We start from the raw sequence: 18,893 nt of genomic DNA, 5'->3' as shown, positions 1-18,893 counted from the left end.
AGAGGCTTTAAAAATAATAATGATAATAAAATTAAATCTCTTTCTGCTTGTCCTCCTCTAGTGTCACCTTTCAGAAGCAAAATTGTGCGTGTGTGTGTGTGGGAGAGATTCTAAGAATAAAAGTTTGGATTCCCAAGCCTGCCCCCTTCAGATTCCACCCCTCGCAATCCCATTCTACTCCCCCAGGAAAAACAAAACAAAACAAAACAGGTGCTGTAAAACTAGGTTAGCTAGTTATAAATTGCCAGAAAAGAGAACACGGTTCTGCATAAAAGTTGCATGTGATAAAGAGATACAGTACACATTTGGAAATCAAATATACTGTTGATGAGATTCAGCTGGGTCCTACTCGCAGTAGACCCACTGAAATGAATGAACCTGGTTGTTGTTGATTAATTCAATGTGTTTCTCTGTTAGGAAAAGAACACAAATAACAGCTTGCTGTATCAGGCCCATGGCCCATCTGGTCCAGCATCCTGTTCTCAGAGTGGCCAACCAGATGCTCCAAGGCTAAACCCACAAGCAGGATCTGAGCACCAGAGCACTCTCCTCTCCAGTGGCTTCCAGTATTCACACAAATCCTGTTGGCATATCACTGCCATTGTGGTCAATTGCCCATTGATAGCAATGGCACAGGGCACAGCCTGACTCCCTCCTTCAGCAATCTTCACGGAGCTCTGGCACAATGGTTGCCATTGGTTTGATTTGAATTAATTTTATAATGATTGATTTTAGAGTGTTGTGTTGTGTTGTACTGTTGTACTGTTTTATTGTTGTTAGCCGCCCTGAGCCCGGCTTCGGCTGGGGAGGGTGGGATATAAATAAATTTTATTATTATTATTATTCTGCACCATGAATATTTCCATCCTCTTTTTAACCAGTCCAAGTTGGTGGCCATCATTACATCTCTCTAGTGGGCTTGAGTTCCATATTTTAAATAGATGTACAGTACAATCCATCGACACCAGGCGACAGGGGCACCTGCTCAGGCTGCTGAGCAAATGCTACCAACTACTGATAGGTAATTTCAAGGCTCCTGTTCCTCTTTTAATAGTAATTTACCTTGAAGCCAGACTTAGACCCAACAGCCCCTCTGTACTAAAGGAATATATATGTGGAGCTGCCCTATGTAAAATTAAACAGGGTACAGGAGCAATTCCCTGGGTGCTTTTTAAGTTTGGCTCCTGCCTTGGTCGTCTCCAGTTTATTTCCTAGACATCTCACACTCTCTCTCTCTTTTATTTTTATTTTAAAAGCGTTTGGAAAGGGTCAAAAGTCTGGAGAAGGCGAATTTTCGCCCCCGCCCACCCTGCTTTCTGTCTTCCTTTCCCTTTAACAGTAAACCATAAAACTAATTGGGGCGGGAGGGAGAGTGGAGGCAGTGGGAACTTCGCGGCGGAGACAATGGAAGCGCCGGAGGGAGGCGCGCGCGGGCCTGGGAACAGCCGCGGAGCGTCCACAGGTTCGAATCCTCTCCTGTTCACACGCCGGGAGACGCCGGAGAGGAGTGGATCCGGAGCTGCCAGTGTGGGCGGTGCGGCTGTTTGCAACGACTTCTCGCCTTTTCCCAAGGCGAGGGACCACAGGCTTGTTGAATCCTTGTGCTCCCCTCTCCCCTTTCTATCTTACACATTTTCGAATTGGATTTCCTCCCCCTCTTCCTTTTTTGTAATTGCATGGAAAACGGAAGGAGACGCCCGAGAGAGAGAGAAAATTGGAATTTTGCAGGCAGTTTGGGTGGCTGGAGAGAAAGGGCCGGGAACGAACAAAAGCCGCCGAAGCAGGGAAGGAAAGGAAGCTGCTACGTCCGCCTTTGTCATACGCAAGCCGGAGAGCAGCAGGATCGGGGCCGCTGCTTGCTGGATGCAATGGTAATTCGGATCGAAAGAGCGGCTGGGTCTTCCTTTTGTTTCCTCTACCCCCACCCCCTCGAAATCAGAGTTTTGCAAGGATGGCAAAGGAAGGGGCCGTTCCGTGTCTGGGCTCTCCCCCCCCCCCCCGGCTTTCATCTGTGGATGTGCGGGAGGGGACTTGAGAGGAGGGGGCACTTGGAGGGGGGTGCTGGGGAGGGCGTCTGGTACGACTGCTGAATCCTCCTGCTCCGATGGGCCTCTGTAGAGCCTGGGATTTGCCTGGGTAACCTGTCCAGGGGAAACGGGGGCATCGATCGCTTTGCAAAGGGGGTGTGGGGTGGTGGTGGGAAGCCTGGGAAATCTTTGCAATGGGGAGGAGCGGGTGGGGGAGGGAAACGGGTCTCGTACAGCGCTGGAGGGGGGTGGGCGGGTGCGAAATAGGCGTGGATGGTAGTTGCAGGATTGATTTGGCATTTACCCCACTTCTCTCCCCCCCCCACTCCCGCCCCAATCTCTACTAAATCGCATCCAGCACGTATCTTTAAAACTGGAGGAAGTGGCGCGCCCGGGGAGTGGAGGCGGGTTTGCTCCCCTGCGTGGGCTAGTCAGGTGAAATTTTGCAGGGCTTCCAAACAGCTGGGAGCTGTTGATTTTCCTGTATCCCCCCCCCCCGCTTTTTTAATCTGAATGATAAGAGTCTTAAACACACATGGGCGTGGGGAAACGGACGTTGGGAGCCCGCGGTTGCTCCGCCAGGGCCACGTTTGGAATGGTTTCGTGTAGAGCATTGTGTCTAAGGAGGGGTGTTTGGTGCAACTCGCTTGTGCACACGGGCCCTGTTTGGCCAGGTAGCTGGAACAGTAACTGACCCAAGCGCCAGAGAGCCGGCGGAGTGATCGGCTGGGCAGCTGAAGCGCAAGTCCGGCTTGTTTCTGTGCCTGCCTCCTAAGGCGTCATGGGAATGCAAGGCGGCTTCTTTGGCTTGTTGCCTGGCCGTGGCCGTTGGAGCGGCGGTGGCCTCCGAAGCCAAAGGTGTGCCTGGCTGGGAACCCGGATAGAGCGCACAAATGGACTTGGGAGACTGTAGTCAGGGTGGAACGACTGTTTTATTTAGACCCCGAAAAGCTTCTCACGTGTGTGTGTCTGTGTATGAGAAAATTGGGTAGTTGCAAGAAAGACCCCCAAAATGGAGGAATTGCCACCTTCTGTTGGATGGAAAGATGCTACGCCCTCGCCAGGGGCATCTTCCGTTCCTCCAAACAGGCGTAAATACCCAGAAGGGAAGGTAGGGGAATTATGGGCTGTTCCGGCACCTTTTCCAAAGCTACTTGGGGGTGGGCCTGTTTAGCACGGTAGCTTGTTTGCAGTTTTGCTGGCCTTCCAGGAGTTTCACAAACAGGGTGAGAAGGTGATCTCCATCGCTATTTGTTTTGCTATTGTAGCTAGTTGAGGCAGTTTTCTTACCGTCACCCCCAACCCCCAGTATATTTATCAAGACTCCTTTAAATAGCCATTTGTGGCAACATCCTGTGGCAATGAGTTCCAAAGATAGGCAGTGGGCCAGGAGGTACTTCCTCTTTTTGCATATATAAACATGGGAGCCTTGGAGGCCACTCCAGGCAGGATGCTTGATGAAAACGTAGTTTCCCTTTAGACCAAGACAGAGAAACTCCTGACTGCAGCCAGATACTACTAAGTCCAGGGCCACCTAGTGACCAGACTAAATAATGGCACTATCCACATATCTTGATCTCTTTGTTTTAAAGGACCAATAATGAAATAAGTCAGCATTGTTGAAACAGCAGGTCATTGATTGATGTTAGTCATTCATCACTAAATCTTAAACATTTCCAAATTACTTGACCCAAGAGAGTGATTGTCTGCAAAGTATCATTGCTGGGAGCCTTGCAAGATGGCTTGGTAGTGTCTCAGAAAAGGTGAGCTTGCATTTGGCCAATTGCATTCTCAGGGATAGAGAAAAACACCAGTTTTTGTATTCCATATTCAATTTGAACATGTTGTGGGTGCTCAATTGCTCCTTGGGTAGAAGCTGGAGCCTAGCCTTGGCCTGTTCACTGAGTTTGATATAAACTCTAAATATAGTTCTTGTACCAAATTGAACCGGCCCTAGAAACACAGTTGTAACTTCTCTTAGCTTGGAAAACTGAAGAAGCAACTTTTCCCAGGGTTGGAATGGATGTTCCGATTTGTCTTCCCGTTTGCAATATATCTGAGCCAAATCCAGTGGCATATCCAAAACCCAAGTTCTGTAGCTAAAAAGGGCAATGTTTGGGTCACGTTAAGGTTTCCTGTTCTGTGTGCCAATTCTCTCTGCTTTTTCATTTCCTTGAAGGTAGCGAGGGCGGATGGTAATATGGCAAAATATATGGTAATATATCCAGCATGCCTGGAATTCTGCTGCTGTAAAATGCTTTTACTATCAGTCATGAGTTCACCTGGTAGGCCAAAAGCGAACTGGGGTGTTGTTCAGTTGTGCAACAATGTCAGAGTAACGTCAGACAAGGAGAGTATCTCGCTGTACCTGGGGTAGTGCCCCCCACAAACCAAATAGTGTCAACCTCCCAGTTCACCTAGATCAGCTGTGGACCTTTTCCAAGGTCTATCTAAAATCAGGGTGTAGAGACAAAAGGTTCCTTTCATGATGTTGATCTGTTTACAGTGGTACCTCAGGTTACATATGCTTCAGGTTACAGACTCCGCTAACCCAGAAATGGTGCTTTAGGTTAAGAACTTTGCTTCTGGATGAGAACAGAAATCTGGCTCCGGCGGCGCAGCAGCAGTGGGAGGCCCCATTAGCTAAAGTGGTGCTTCAGGTTAAGAACAGTTTCAGGTTAAGTACGGACCTCCGGAACGAATTAAGTGCTTAACCTGAGGTATCACTGTATTCTGTAATAGCCACAGGATAAGATTCTATTATTTCTCATGTCCTGCCCAGCTCCAGCCCTTTTCTTTCCTCATAGACAACATTATTAGCTTTATTCCCTTATTAGACTTGCCAATTCACTTCGTGGCCCATTCTCAACAAAGCACTTAACAGTCATCTCTGAAGAATTACCAGGATATTTAGGCTGTCCTGATCTGAAATATTATTAAAAGGTTGTGGATTTCCATAAGTAGTTGTTTGGATTCACTGAAACCTGCATTTCGATGCTGCTAGGGAAGGGTTCTGGGAGAGTGTTGTACCTTAGTAATCTTCTCTAACTTGTAACTCTCTGCTTGTGTTTTGGGGGGGGGGTTGGCAGGTGTTGGCTATGGTATGGCCAACTTCTTTCTGTGATGTATTCAGCTACTGGGTTGAATCTTATCATTCTTGCGAGAAGACATTGGTGTCGTCATGGTCTAATTATTTTCCTTTTAATCAAGGTCACCAAGGGTTTATGGTCTGTGAGGAGCCTGGAACGAGCATCTGCAAAAGGGTTTCAGTGTTAAAATACTAGCTAGGCACTTCAGGTTTCTTTGGTTTGCTTTTTTGTAATGTTTCTCTGCTTTGAAAAGAGTTCTGGAGTAGAATGTTGCTAGCATCCATTCTGAATCATGTACTCTACCTAGCTTGCGGTTGTTTGCACAAGTGCCGTGTATGTTGGCATCATAGAACTGCAAACGTGGGGCAGTGGAGATCGTGTCCTTTATCTTTGTAAAGGCAGCCTGCTAATCTGATCTCCCAAACGAAGACATGATGGATTTCAGTAATAGGTTTAGAGGATGTGCTTCTGCGGGGTCGTCTTGCACATATCAAGCAAGATAATTCACATTTCCAAAAAAGCGTGGTAGTTCTGCTTTTGAGCCTCTGATAGCATTTATCTTCACCTGGCATGTCTTAATTGTTGCAAGAACTTTGCCTCCGTGAAAAACGCATTTCTCCTTGTCTACCTTGAGTCCAGATTCATGGATCTAAGTCAAGACTGTCCCCTGTGTCCCCAATCTGTCTTCCAATAATGTACCTGATTGATGTCATCCATGAAGACCTCCTTTTATGCCTTGGACAAGTTCTGTCATCTTCCTTTGAAAAATCTCAGAAGCTGTTGCGATTCCAAATGGCAAGCATTGAAGAGTGTGATAGATGGCGTCGGTGTATAACTCTGGTATTTGGTGCTTGCCAGAAACTGCTTGAGGCATCCAATTTAGTAAATACTTTGGTTCCTGTCTCTTTTGGGAGAAAGTCCTCAAGTGATGGTAGCACATATTTCTCACGGGCTACAACTTCATTAAGCTTCTTCAGATATATACGGATTCATATCCTCCCCCTCCCATTATTGAAACCATTGATTCACACTATGGACCATACATAAACAGTGTCCCTTCATCTTTCATTGCTCCATTTCCACCTTGTTGAGTAAGGGATGGGGAGTCTAAGGGCTGTCTTGTATGGTTTGATGTCTAAACAAAGCTGTGTGTACAGAATCTCCTCCTGTTAGCAGGCCAGTTTCTCCAGCCATACACTGTTTTCAGCAGTCCCATTCCAGCAGCTACTCTGCGACTGAGGAGGTTATGTAGTTATGATCCCATATCACATACATGGCAAACATATAACTGCTCATCTTTGGTATCATTGTGCTTTAAATATATAGTGTGAATGTGAACCTCCCAAGGATTCCAGAACCTCCCCGCCCTGGATAAGGCAGAAACCCTTTTACACATCCAAGGGGAAAACTAGACTCTTGGTTGCTCTGTTGCACAAGCAAGGACAAGGTGTGTGTCTTTACCGAATGTGGAGCCAAAATAAAAATGGCACTCTCCTGCTGTGGTCACTTTTTGCTTCATCTGTGTGCAATAGGAAAATGGTCTGTTTTGTGTGCACTTCCTACATGGCGCTCTTACAACTGGACAACTCTTATTTTTCCACCCCTTACCTTTTTCTTATTGCTGTAGAGTGTTTTTTAAGAATATACTAGCCCAGTTGTTGGATCACACCAAAGGTCTATCTAGGCTAGCATTCTGTTCTCCCAGTGGTCAAGCAGATGGGAAGCCCACAAGTAGGACCTGAGTGCACTAGTGACCCCTGGCGCTGCAACTTCCCAGGGAGGAGATTGCCATTGCCTTTTCATATCCTTCTGCAAGGTTTCTTATTGGCTGATAGTTTGTCTGGAGAAGACAATCCATGAGCCCAGCTATGGATAACACGCTAAGTCCAAACCATGGCTTAGCTTGCAGCAACACAGCAGGAACCAAGGAGGAGCAAAGTTTGCAATCTCCTTTCCGGGAGCTTGTGGGTTTGCCTGAAGCCATGGTTTGGCTTGGTGTTCCATGCGAATGGAACCATAAATCACTTGTGTTTACGTATCTCCTTCCTTTTTCCTCCTGGAGAAATATTGAATTGCTAATGGGTCCTCACACCTGGGTTGCATTTTGTTGCCCTTCTGGATTTTTTGTTCTCTGTATTCAAAGATCAGCCTTGGCTCTCTCTGCGATGGGAAAATGCTCTCCCGAGTGCACATTGGAGCTTTTTATTTGGTTCCCCCTTCAGGCGTGAACATAGTAATTGCTGAGAAGGTGCACAGGGAGAACTGCTTAATCAAGGAGCCCTGGCTGATTGCGCTGGGACTCTTTTATTTGGCTCTGGGGCTGATCCTGCTCTCGCCTGACTTGGCACCTGTGTCTGCATTGAGGATGTGTGTCAGTGTGCAGGATCCTGCTCTCTTGAGTTTTTTAATTAATCCGTGACTTAGCTTCAGGCAGAAGACTTGCTTGAAACCCATCTGGATTTTTTAATTTAGGTGGCGATCGGGGGAGCTGTGTCTTCTCGGCCCCCTGCTGTCTGGAGTGGTGTCTTTAAGCAGGAAGAGATGTGGGGTCTCTACTTTGCCTGAAATCCCCATTTCCCAGCCCTGGAAGCGCAAAGTGGGGGCGGGGGCTCTGCTTGCTTATAGGGGATGGAATGTTGATTGATTATTCTACATACTGCTGATCAGAATCTTGAAATTCTGAATGCTGCATGAATCCACCCTGTTGGGAATTGAGCCTTGGACCTTCTGCATGCAAGGCAGGTGTACCGATCTATGGCTCTTCTCCTCTATCTAGATCAGGGTGGCCAACTCCCAAGAGACTGCGATCTGGGGAGTTCAGGTCAAAGTTGTTGAGTTTTTTTAGGGGTGCAGGGCAAACATGTTGAGCTTCTTTGGGGGGAGCCAGTGATCTACCACAGACATCCAGTGATCTACTGGTAGATCATGATCTACCTGTTGGACATGCCTGAAATAATGACTGTGGTCTCTTGGAGAGCTGGGCTGCAGAGGTGAAACTGAAGCCCTGTCATGATAAAGGCCCAGTCCCAAGGCAGCTGGCATTTCAGTGCTTCGTAGCTGAGGCTCATGAGAGATGTTGCCCATGGTAGGCACCCTGCTATAGGAGAAGGCAGCATAGCTCCCCTCCAGATGTTGTTGCACACCAAGTACCATCAGCCCCTGCCAGCGCAGGCAAAGGCACCATGGGAGTTAATAGTTTTAGCAAGAATTGGAGGGCACCTCATTGAGCTCTTCTGTGCAGGAGCGGCACTGCAGCAGCAGCCTCGGAGAGGGAGTGTTGCCACTGCTGTGTACTGGGAAGAGGCAGGGGGGTGAGATGAGGTCAAGGGTCGGGGTGGTGCAGGGGCCTGCCGGTGCCCCTGCCAGCCCCAATCTTACTGCCATGGGAAGTGGCAGCAACTTCTCCCCTCAATAAGAAGATGGTTGAGTTGGAAACAGTGCAGAAAAGTGTGAACAAAATTCCAAAGAGGATGGAGCGCTACTCCCCTGTGAAGAAAGCTTGCAACGTTTGGGACTTTATAGTTTAGGGGGAAAGGCAGGTAAAAGGCAACATGATAGAAATTTATATAATTTGCATGGCACAGAGAAAGCGAATAGAGAGAAGTTTTTCTCCCCGTATCGTAACACTAGAATTTGTGGACGTTGAATGGAGCTGAATGTTGGAGGTGAACGTCAGGACAGATGAAATACTTTTCACACAGCGCATAGTTAAAACTATGGAACTCCCTCACCCAGGAGGCAATGATGGCCACCAACTTGGATAGCTTTAAAAGAGTATTGGACAGATTCATGAGGGAGAAGGCTATTGATGACTACTAGCCGTGATCACTATACTTCTGAATACCAGTTGGTGGGAATCTTGGGACCTGTGTGTGGGCTTCCCGTTGCGGCATCTGGTTGTCCATTCTGAGAAGAGGATTCGTGACTAGAAGGGCCATGGGCATGATCCAGCAGGCTCATCTTATGCCTTCTGGGCCAGCCACACTTAGTAGGCTACAGGCTGTTTATATTTGCTCTCTAGAATACTCCGTGCTGCTTTATTGGTAAGAGTTGCCATAAGAGTGTCTAAAAGAGTCTGGGTGTTGGCTCAAGCCAACAGCCCACCGAGTCCAGCATCCTGTTCTCACAGTGGCCTGCCCCATATGTCTTTGGGGCAGTGTTTGAAATTCGGCAGGTGCATTTTGCACCTGGCTATCGGCCACTTGCGACCAAGTGAAGATGCCCAGGTGTCAGGATTGCACCTGACGTCTCCACCTTCTGGAGGTGCGTGTCTTAGATCTTACCTGTTTTCACACAGCAACAACACATCCTGTAGAATTCTGACTGTGATATTTTATCTTCACAATCGGAATAAATTTCAAGGGCCAAAAAGCTGTATTGAAAAATACGACCTTTCGAGCCATCTGGCCCCAAAATGGCAACTAGACATTCTGTTTTGGCAATTGTAACCCTGGTTTTAAGAAGCCATTTGGCACCTAGCTTATATATCTGAGTTTCTAACACTGCTTTGTGGGGAGCCCAAATGCAGGATCTGAGCACCACAGCACATTTATGTGTGACACTGTAATTTATGAGGAAATAGCAGCCACTTTGGCCTGGTTTTCATTGAGGTGGTTGACTTTTGTCTGGGCTGTACCACTAAGCTGAGGCCTCACCTCATGGAATGCCTTCCTCCCCAGGTTTGTTTTTAAAATGCCACGTGAAAGATGTCAGGGAGAAAGCTAAGCAATAACCTTTCTTCTTGATCTGCTAGTTTCCTGTGGTCAATGTTTTTTTTTTTTTTTTTTAAATTAAAAACCCAGAGTGTTGGAATTTTCATTTTATTGCAGGAAAGAACGTTCCATCATGTGAGCTGGTCCCCTTCAGTCATGAAGTGAGGCAGCCACCTCTTGTGGGAGAAATGGCCCTTTGGTTTGCAGATGTTCTGTTTTCCTGCACTGGTTTCTGTGGCAGGCATTTTAGGGTGATGATATCGGTGTGAATGCAGTCTCTGTTGTCTAGCAGGGAGCCTGCCATGCCACATTTCAGGCCTTCCATTTTAAGGGTTTTGTGTGGGGTTTTTGATCTGGAGATAATGAGGTGGTTGCCGGCAGCCCCTCAGTCAAGTGTTTTCATTTGCTAGGACGGCCTGTTGGAATGAGGGCGGTTGGGGGGGGGGGCTGGCTCTGTGTGGGAGACCTCAGAGCTGCAGATGGTGTGTCCTGTTGTGGTGATCAGCCTGCAAATGACCGTGAGGCAGGGGGGGGGGCAACTGATCCCCCTCGCTGCTGCTGCTGCACTGGCAAAAACTGGTCTTGTGTTTTCCTCTTGGAAATGGAGATAATGGTCGTTGGGGAGTATGGAATTCTGCCTGCGTTAGGGGAGGAGGAGGAATTCCAGGACTTGACATTTCTGAATGTAAGGTACTAGCTTTTATCGCTGGCTGCTGTGATGTCTGTTTTCTGGAAAACTTTTAACTGTAATGTCCAATGCCCCCCGCCCCCAAGAGCAATCCTGCTTAGCCTGTTTATTTTATTGCACATTTAGTAAAGCTAAAAACTTTGCAGCTGCCATGCCTGCCTGATATTTTTGCAATGCGTCGTTACAGAGAAACAAAAGTAGTAGGAAATTTTCGGTCCCATGACGCCAGCTTGCTAATCTGTACGATTCTCCGTTTTAATCGCAAAACAAGAGTCTTGCGGCGCCGTTTTAAAAGACAGACAGTTTTTATTGTGGCAGAAAAACACTGGAACCAACTTGGTCACATATGCCTCCATAAAAGCTGAGGCACTATTGAATCCCCTGGGCGTTTAGGTTCCACAATACTATTTTTCTCCCCCTGCTGCAGCAAGCTACCCTTCTAGAACTGGCTGTAATTATAAAATTGCGGCCTTTACCTCCCCTTTGGTGTACCTGTGGGACTCAGGCCGTATCCCTCTCACCAGCCCTGCTATGCACTCTTGTCTCTGCAGTTTTTGCTTTGGTTTTAATGCATCTTTCAGCTGTGATGTGTTTTTTGACTGGATGGAGGACAGAGAGATGAGTGGGTTGGGGATGTATGGGGAAACTGCCTTTTGTGTGGCTGGTATGTAACTTTCTGTACAAAGGGGAGGCTCTTGCCTCTTCCTCTGGCTGTTCCCAATTTTGTCTTTTGGCCTACCTACCAGTGGCATGTGGCCAATGTTAGAAACTGGGATATATGTTAGGCAACAAATGCCTCCTTAAACCAAGGTTACAGTTGCTAAAATGAAATGTCTAGTTGCCATTTTTGGGGGCAAGATGGCTCTAAGTCTTATTTTTCAAATGATAGACTCTCTGTGATTGATTCTCAGTTACACATCTGGCTGGTTTAGATGACTACCTTGAGTTGGTTAAGAGCTTTGAGAGAGCTTTAAGAAAATGCGTCACTTGAACCGGGACAATCCACAAATATATTGGCCAATTCCAACCTCTCTTTCCTAACGGCGCCTGCTCAGGCTGCACAGAAAAAGCAATTTGGTTCCTGAACTTCATTCCGATTGTGCAGATAAAATATAACTGAGGGAATCCTACAGGGTGGGTTATTAGTCTGTGAAAATAGTCCAGACCCTCCCGGCGAGCAGTTTCTGGTCTAATTAATTTAGTTTCTAATGGAAAATTGACACCTTTCTCTCTAAAGGCTCCCATGTTGTGAGTAATACTTGAACAGAGTTGTGCTTTGCCGCACACTTGTAGGGGCAAGAAAAAGGTGAGACATTTATATGGAGAGATATTTATACACTTAAAAATATGTGGTGTCATCCTAAGGAAGAGACAAGAGGTGGCCTGTCCTTTTGGAATAGCTTTGTTGTGGTTTGTGAATGTGCTGGGGGGGGGGAGAGAGAGAGAGAGAGAGAGAGAGAGAGACACATAGGGGAGCAGTTTGCTTTCGCCTTATCTGCAGAGGCCTGGGAGACTTTCTCCTTCTCTTCCCCATCTCTCCCCCCCCCCCCGCCTGCTACTGCTCTAACAACATCTTTGCCCCTGTGGTTGGTGGCAAGGGGGGCCGGCCTGGTGTTGCACGTTCTCCACAGGGGGTGGGGCTGGTTGCAAAGTGATGGACGGGAGGCGAAGATGACCCTATTGTGCAAACCCAGCTAGGCATGCTCATTTCCTTTAAGCCAGAGAAAATCCTGCTTGGGAGCGCCGTTTAGCACTCCTGCCTGATGGCTACAGATGGCGGCAAGCAGAGGATGGAGTGTGTGTGTGTGTGTGTGTGCATGCATGTTTGGGGTGTAGCCATGAGCACCTCAGCTGCGGAGGCAGGTGCTGAGCTCCTGCGTTACTGCAGATTTTGTAAATGGCTCCCACCTGTTTCTCCCATCAGCAGGTGCACAGTGGACTTGCCTCTCTTCTTAATGCTACAATAGATTTTTTTAAAAACTCATTTGCTTAACAGATAAGAACACAAAGAGACAGCTGGATCAGTCCAATGGGCCCATCCAGTCTAGTTCTTACGTTATGTATTTTTGTATTGTAAACCGCCCTGTGGTCCTTGGGTCAGGGGCCACATATGAATTTAATAATAATAATATAGCATCCAGTTCTCACAGAGGCCAACTTGATGTCTGTGGGAAACTAACAAGCAGGACCCCAGCACAGAAGCAACTCTTCCCCTCCTGCTGTTTCCAGCAACTGGCATTCAGAAGCATTGCTGCTTCCGACCGTGGAGGGCAGAACATAGCCATTGTGGCTAGTTAGCCCAGAAAGTCTTGTAGGACCATCATAGCTCCTGGCTGGGGCTGATGGGAGTCATAGTCTAAGATGCCTGGTGGGAGCCAGGTTGTCAAATGCTGCCCTAGTTGAGCTGTGGGATGCGTTGTCTTGCTCTGGTTTGTCTTCCCGGTGCAGGCGGAGGGATGCCTTTGTTTCACAAGGATGCAAGGAGAGGCCTTCTCAGTCACGTCTGTCTAGTCCAGCAGTGGCCTAGCAGATGCTGTCAACCAAGGCAGGCTGTGAGGGCCGCCATCTTCCCTCCTTGTTTGCCCTCTGTACCTTGTACTCAGAGCTCCCTCCAAACATTCTATTTAGTTAGCACTCCTAATTTTCCTGGGTGGGTTCATCCTCTTTCCATGAGTTTGTCCACTCCTTTAAAAGAAAGAAACTATCAGACTTGTTGCTATATCGCGCAATGTTTAATTCCATGAAAATTTATGCCCCAACTGTGCAGTGCATACAGTCGTACCTCAAAAGCTGAATGGAATCCATTCCCAAAGCCCTTTCAACTTCCAAAATGTTCAGAAACTAAGGCGTGGCTTCCGATTGGCTGCAGGCACCGCAACACTCACTTCTGGGTTTGTGGCGTTCAGGAGCCAAGACGTTCGACTCGCAAGGTGTTCGACTTCCAAGGTACGACTGTACCATGGTTCCTTCTTTTGCACCTTCAGAGAAACCTCTTTCCACTGCTGAGCCTAGGAAACTCCTTGGATGAACAGCCCACCTGCCTTGCCACTATCTACTCCTGGCCGTGTTCAAAATCCACCAGGCGCATTTTGCAACCAAGTGAAGATGCCCAGGTGTCAGGATAGTGCCAGGTGTCTCCACCATCTGGAGTTGTATGCCTTGGATCTTGCCTGTTTTCACACACTAGCAACACATCCTGTAGAATTCTTTCCATTATATTTTATCGGCACAATCAGAGCGAATTTCAGGAACCAAAAAGCTGGCCCCAAAATGGCAACTAGGTACAGTGGTACCTCAGGTTAAGTACTTAATTCGTTCCGGAGGTCCGTTCTTAACCTGAAACTGTTCTTAACCTGAAGCACCACTTTATCTAATGGGGACTCCTGCTGCTGCCGCACCGCCGGAGCACGATTTCTGTTCTCATCCTGAAGCAAAGTTCTTAACCTGAGGTACTATTTCTGGGTTAGTGGAGTCTGTAACCTGAAGCATATGTAACCTGAAGCGTATGTAAACCAAGGTACCACTGTATTCCATTTTGGCGACTGTGTAACCCTGGTTTTAGGAGCCATTTGGTGCCTAGCTTTGATAGCTGAGTTTCTAACACTGATCAACTGCTCACCTGTATTCACCATTGTCTATTCCTAGCTAGCCAGGTCTTGAACAGGAAGAAATCTTTCTTATCACTGGAGATGCTTGGGATTGAACCTGAGGCCTTCTGCAGTCAGAGCAGACACTCTGCCAGAGTCAAATCCTTTTGTTGGAGGACCTGCTCTCTCTTTATGGCCTTCGCAAGGCTGAATTGGTCTTGCTCAATGTGAGAAGTTGCTCAGTAGTAGTAATCCTATCCCGCTGGGGCCCACCCTCTCTCTCCCTTCTTCTGCAAAATGGGGGTTTTCAAGTGGGTTTCCTGCATTAAACCCCAAACATTTAATCAGTTGCCCACATGCTGGCTCAGCTTCGGCCCTGTGGGGTTCTGAATGCAGAGGAAAGACCCCCGCAGGTCCTGCTGATGTGGTCGCATTCAGGCGAGAGCCCCTGGAGTGCAGAATATCTGAAATTGTTCCCAAGAGTTGCCCTGTGTGTGCAGCAAATGCAGGAAGGGTTTGGTTCATCTGTCGCATTAATGTGGGTTTCCTAACCCGCCCACTCCCAGGAATTCTCACCCGGGGGAGCTCCTCTTTGCCTTGGCTGGATCTGCACTGATTCTCGCCTTCCTGGAAGATTTGGAAGTGGGCGGAAAGGGAAGCTGTTCTGATCCGCTTCACTTTGTAAGCTGGGGAAGAGCCCACCCGCTTCTCTCACCCCCGCCCCCAGATCTACGATAATTACGCCTCTTTGGGTAACTGTTGCACCAATAACTGTCAGCTCTTTAAATCGACGAATTAGTAGAACGGTGACGAAGCGGCTGCTAATTGCAACCAAGAAAACCCCCAAGTTAGTTAGTCTACCATTATAAAACCATGTAATTAAATTCCAAACTATTGCTTGCAATCAATTATTTACAGCCAGCCGTGTTCTGCAGACACAAACAGACGGCAACCAAGGGCGAGGGACCAGATGCTTCGTCTGAGCTTCCTGGTTCTGGAGCACCAGGGAAGAGCCCCAAAACAGTGGCAAATTACTGCTTTGAATTGAAGCAAAGAGACAAGCTCAGTGTCTCTTAAAAAAACAAAAATGGATGATTCTTAGTTTTTGAAATGCAATTGTGGTGCCGCTACCCAGAGCACCGGAAGATGCTTTGTATTCGGTTCGGCATCTCATCCATTCAGCGCAAGACTATCCGTTTCAATTGGGAGGGTCTTGGGCAGAAGGAAGTCTCCTCTGTCAACTGGCAACCTGATCCTTTAATTAGATTTAATTAGAGATGCTGGGGCTTGAACCTGGGACCTTTTGCATGCAAATCATGTATGTGCTGTGCTGCTGAGCAACAGTCTTCTTAAATGGCCAGACTCCTACAGGACCAGAGAGTACCTCTCCAGCTACTTTTTGTTTTTAGATGGCACTTGGGGTGCCAATTGGAGCACTGGCAGGGAAGGGGCTGCAGCTCAGTGGCATCTCCCGATAAAGCTGGGAATGCCCCCTGCCTGAAACCCTGGAGTTTAGTCAACACTGACCTAGTCAATGGTCAGATTTGGTATTCCTGGAATCCCTGTGTTCCTTAATGTAATTACCATATTGGATCAGGTAAATTGTTCTGTTTTTGGTCATGGCTAGTCTGGCCCCTCTGGGATGATGCTCCCAAGCAGGACATGGAAGATGATGGCCCTTACCTGAGTGTCCTCGGCATTAGACCTTCAGAGGTACAGTACCACTGTACATGGAGGTTCCATTTTAGTGCTCTTGGGACATAGCGGTTGGATCTCTTAAGCCAAGTGGCCGCCAGCTTATTGTAACGGTATAGCTGTGCAACCCCAGTAGGACATTTGCTGCCTGCCAGACGTGTGTTGCAGCCTGCCAAGTGACAGTCTTAGCAATCCCTGTGCATTAGCAATCCTGAGTATCTGGTTCATAGAGGTGTCTGGCCTTCTGAGTGTGGAGGTTCAACTTGACTATCATAGCAATTAGCTGGTCAGTACAACTCTAAGGCTTGACGTGGTAGCCTTTCGGCACTGTGCAATATTCAGCTATAGGGCAGCTATCATCGAATGTAAGGCAGTCAATTGACAGTAATTAGCAGGTCAATTGTCCATCGTCCCAGCTCTATAGACCCTTGGGCTGTCTTGCCTTTCACGTTTACTAGCTCTGCAAGAAGAATCAAGTGTGAAATTGTTAATAGTTGAGCTGTGAAACTGAGTAACAAGGTACAGTGGAATATGCTGGCTGCCAGACTGCTGTGATAGAATCATAGAATTGGATGGAACCCTGAGGAACATCTAGACCAACCCCGTGCAATGCAGGAATCTCAGCTAAAGCATCCTGCCCACTATCTACTTCTTTCAAGGCACCCGCCCAACCACCCCAATAAGAAACCAGCCCCTCTCCAGCCCAAACCATCAACTCTTACTTTAGAAACCAATTTGGATGAACTCATTCCTATTTGGCAGCAGAAGGAAGCTGAGTCAAATGGGGATGACCTCTTAAGTAAGCCTTCGCCAACCTGGGGCTCTCCAGGTGTTTGGACCACACCTTCACAGTGTTTGTCAAACTTGGGTCCCCAGCTGTTGATGGACTACAATTCCCATCATTCCTGACCACTGGTTGTGATAGCTACGGATGATGGGAGTTATAGTCCAAAAACAGACCCAAGTCTGAGAAACACTGAGCTTAACCCACAATAACTTGCAAGTTTACCTGTAAGATTACCTTACCCCATATATGCCTGTTTGACTGTTTTGATTTGCAGAATGCCATGTTACAAGTGACACACAATATCCATTCTGTGTTTGTAAGAAATTGAACTTTGGAACTCCTTGCCTATTGATGTCAGGAAGGCAGCTTCATGTTTACTCTTTTTGATCCCTGTTAAAAAAAATATTGTTGAGGCAAACGTACCCAGATATGTAGAACTCTGGCGGGTGTTTTAATCTGTGTTTTAAGCTTACCAATTTTAATTACTCTTTGAATGTTTTAAGTACAGTGGTACCTTGGTTTACAAACTTAATCCGTTCCAGAAGTCCGTTCTTAAACCAAAGTGTTCTTAAACCAAGGCGTGCTTTCCCTTAGCAGTGGGGGACTCAATTTACAAATGGAACACACTCAACAGGAAGTGGAACATGTTCTGCTTCCAAGGCAAAGTTCACAAACCGAAACAACTACTTCCGGGTTTGCAGTGTTCTTAATCCAAGTTGTTTATAAACTAAGCTGTTCTTAAACCAAGGTACCACTGTAGTTGTTTTCAGCTGTAGTTTACTAATGATTTCATTGTTTGTTCTTTTTGTAAACCACTCTGAGGTTTCAAAAACATCTCATCAGTCCACAGCGGCGCAATGAGACATATCATCCATAGGGCTACGGGCTCCTCCTTTTCAGCTGATGTTGTGGGTGGGCGGGGCCTGGTGGACACCCCCTGTCTTTCATATACCAGTGACTTGGAAGGGCCAAAGGGCCAAAACACTTGATTCCCTGCCTTTTGGAACAGTCTGGACACGCCTTGTCTTGCAGATAAGTCCAGAGACATTGCTAGGCTATAAAGTGTCTGGAGCCAGCAACTTCCAAGGCTGGTTCTTTGTTGTTGTGCATTGATGGCCCGGAGGGGTAGAGAAGGAAGGGAGGAGGAGAAATGACTCCTCCAAGTTCACAACTATTTCTTTGGCTGGTTGCCTGGAGGGAAACCTTTATGTGCTACCGGTATATTTGTCTACGCCTGCCTTGCAGTGAAGCCCTTGTTGCGTGTCCACTGGATAGGCAAGTTCCTCTGGAGTGTACCTAGGGTTTGCAGCCTTAGTTTCTGTGCTGTGGCATGGATGGGTTCATACCAGTGTTTCTCAAACTCTGGTCCACAGCTGTAGTTGGACTACAACTCCCATCATACCTAGCCAGCAGGACCCCGTGGTCAGGGATGCTGGGAGTTGTAGTCAAACAACAGCTGCAGACCAGAAGTTTGAGAAACGCTGGGTTATACTCTGCCCCTCCAGGCCAGGAGTAATACTGAGCCACCCTTGTAAAGTATTAGACAAAAATGATGCTGCTTAACCTGGTGATGAAAAACAGAATGCAGAGCATTCCACAAAAGGGGTGCCACTGCAGAAAAGGCCTGTTCTTTTGTTGCCACCCTCCAGAGGAGGAGGCACACAAAGAAGGGTGTCGGATGATGAATGCAGAGTCCAGGGTCGGTTGTTATGGGGAGAGGCGGTCCTTGAGGTACCCTGAAGTCATGGAGTCAACATGGTGTGGTTTGAGAGTGCAGCACAATAATGCACAAAAGGGGGCTTGCTTGTCTCCCATCTTGTGTTCCATTCCTCATGTCTAGTGTACTTACTATGGTTGTTTACGGCCAGTGGCTTGAACAGCAATAAGATAATCGCTGAGTGACCCTCCTTATCACGGGCGCAGTGGAGGTTGTTTTCTTGCTTGCTGATCTCCCATTTCGGGTTTGGTCTTTCCACAGCTCGCTTCCAGAATCCCTGCATCGCGGCCGTTGTAGATGTTGAAAGCTGGGGCTCTCCCCACGGAGTGGGACGGGGCGGGGGGTCTGACCCCAGCTGCTGAGTGCTTTGAAGGCTCCATGATGCCCAGCCACTTGCAGGACTAAGTGGATGGTGGGGGAAGGCACTGGACCGTCAGCCGTGACTGCGCCTTGGTGTGCCACCAAGTTGGTGAGTATTGCTTAATGCAAGATTTGGGCATTTGGAGTGCAGGCCTCATGGTCTCTGCCCTGTCCTGAATTTGCTTTTCTTTTTTTTAAGTGCATTTCTGTCTGAGAGAAGTGTCTACCTGC

At 47.6% G+C, this 18,893-nt stretch overlaps 1 protein-coding gene across 1 annotated transcript in view; it reads left to right on the top strand.

The window, feature by feature from the left end:
* The first annotated feature begins 1,484 nt into the window (after positions 1–1,484).
* VANGL2 (VANGL planar cell polarity protein 2) overlaps positions 1,485–18,893 on the top strand; it is a 40,941-nt gene continuing 23,532 nt past the window's right edge. The window contains exons 1-2 of the mRNA XM_080984259.1: positions 1,485–1,871; positions 18,564–18,771. The gene's annotated coding sequence lies outside the window, so the exon portion shown is untranslated. The remainder of the gene's footprint in view (positions 1,872–18,563; positions 18,772–18,893) is intronic.

The sequence above is a fragment of the Podarcis pityusensis genome (assembly GCF_964106645.2).
Source record: "Podarcis pityusensis genome assembly, chromosome: 16".
NCBI classification, from domain to species: Eukaryota; Metazoa; Chordata; class Lepidosauria; order Squamata; family Lacertidae; genus Podarcis; species Podarcis pityusensis.
This window is presented reverse-complemented; position numbering and strand designations above follow the sequence as displayed.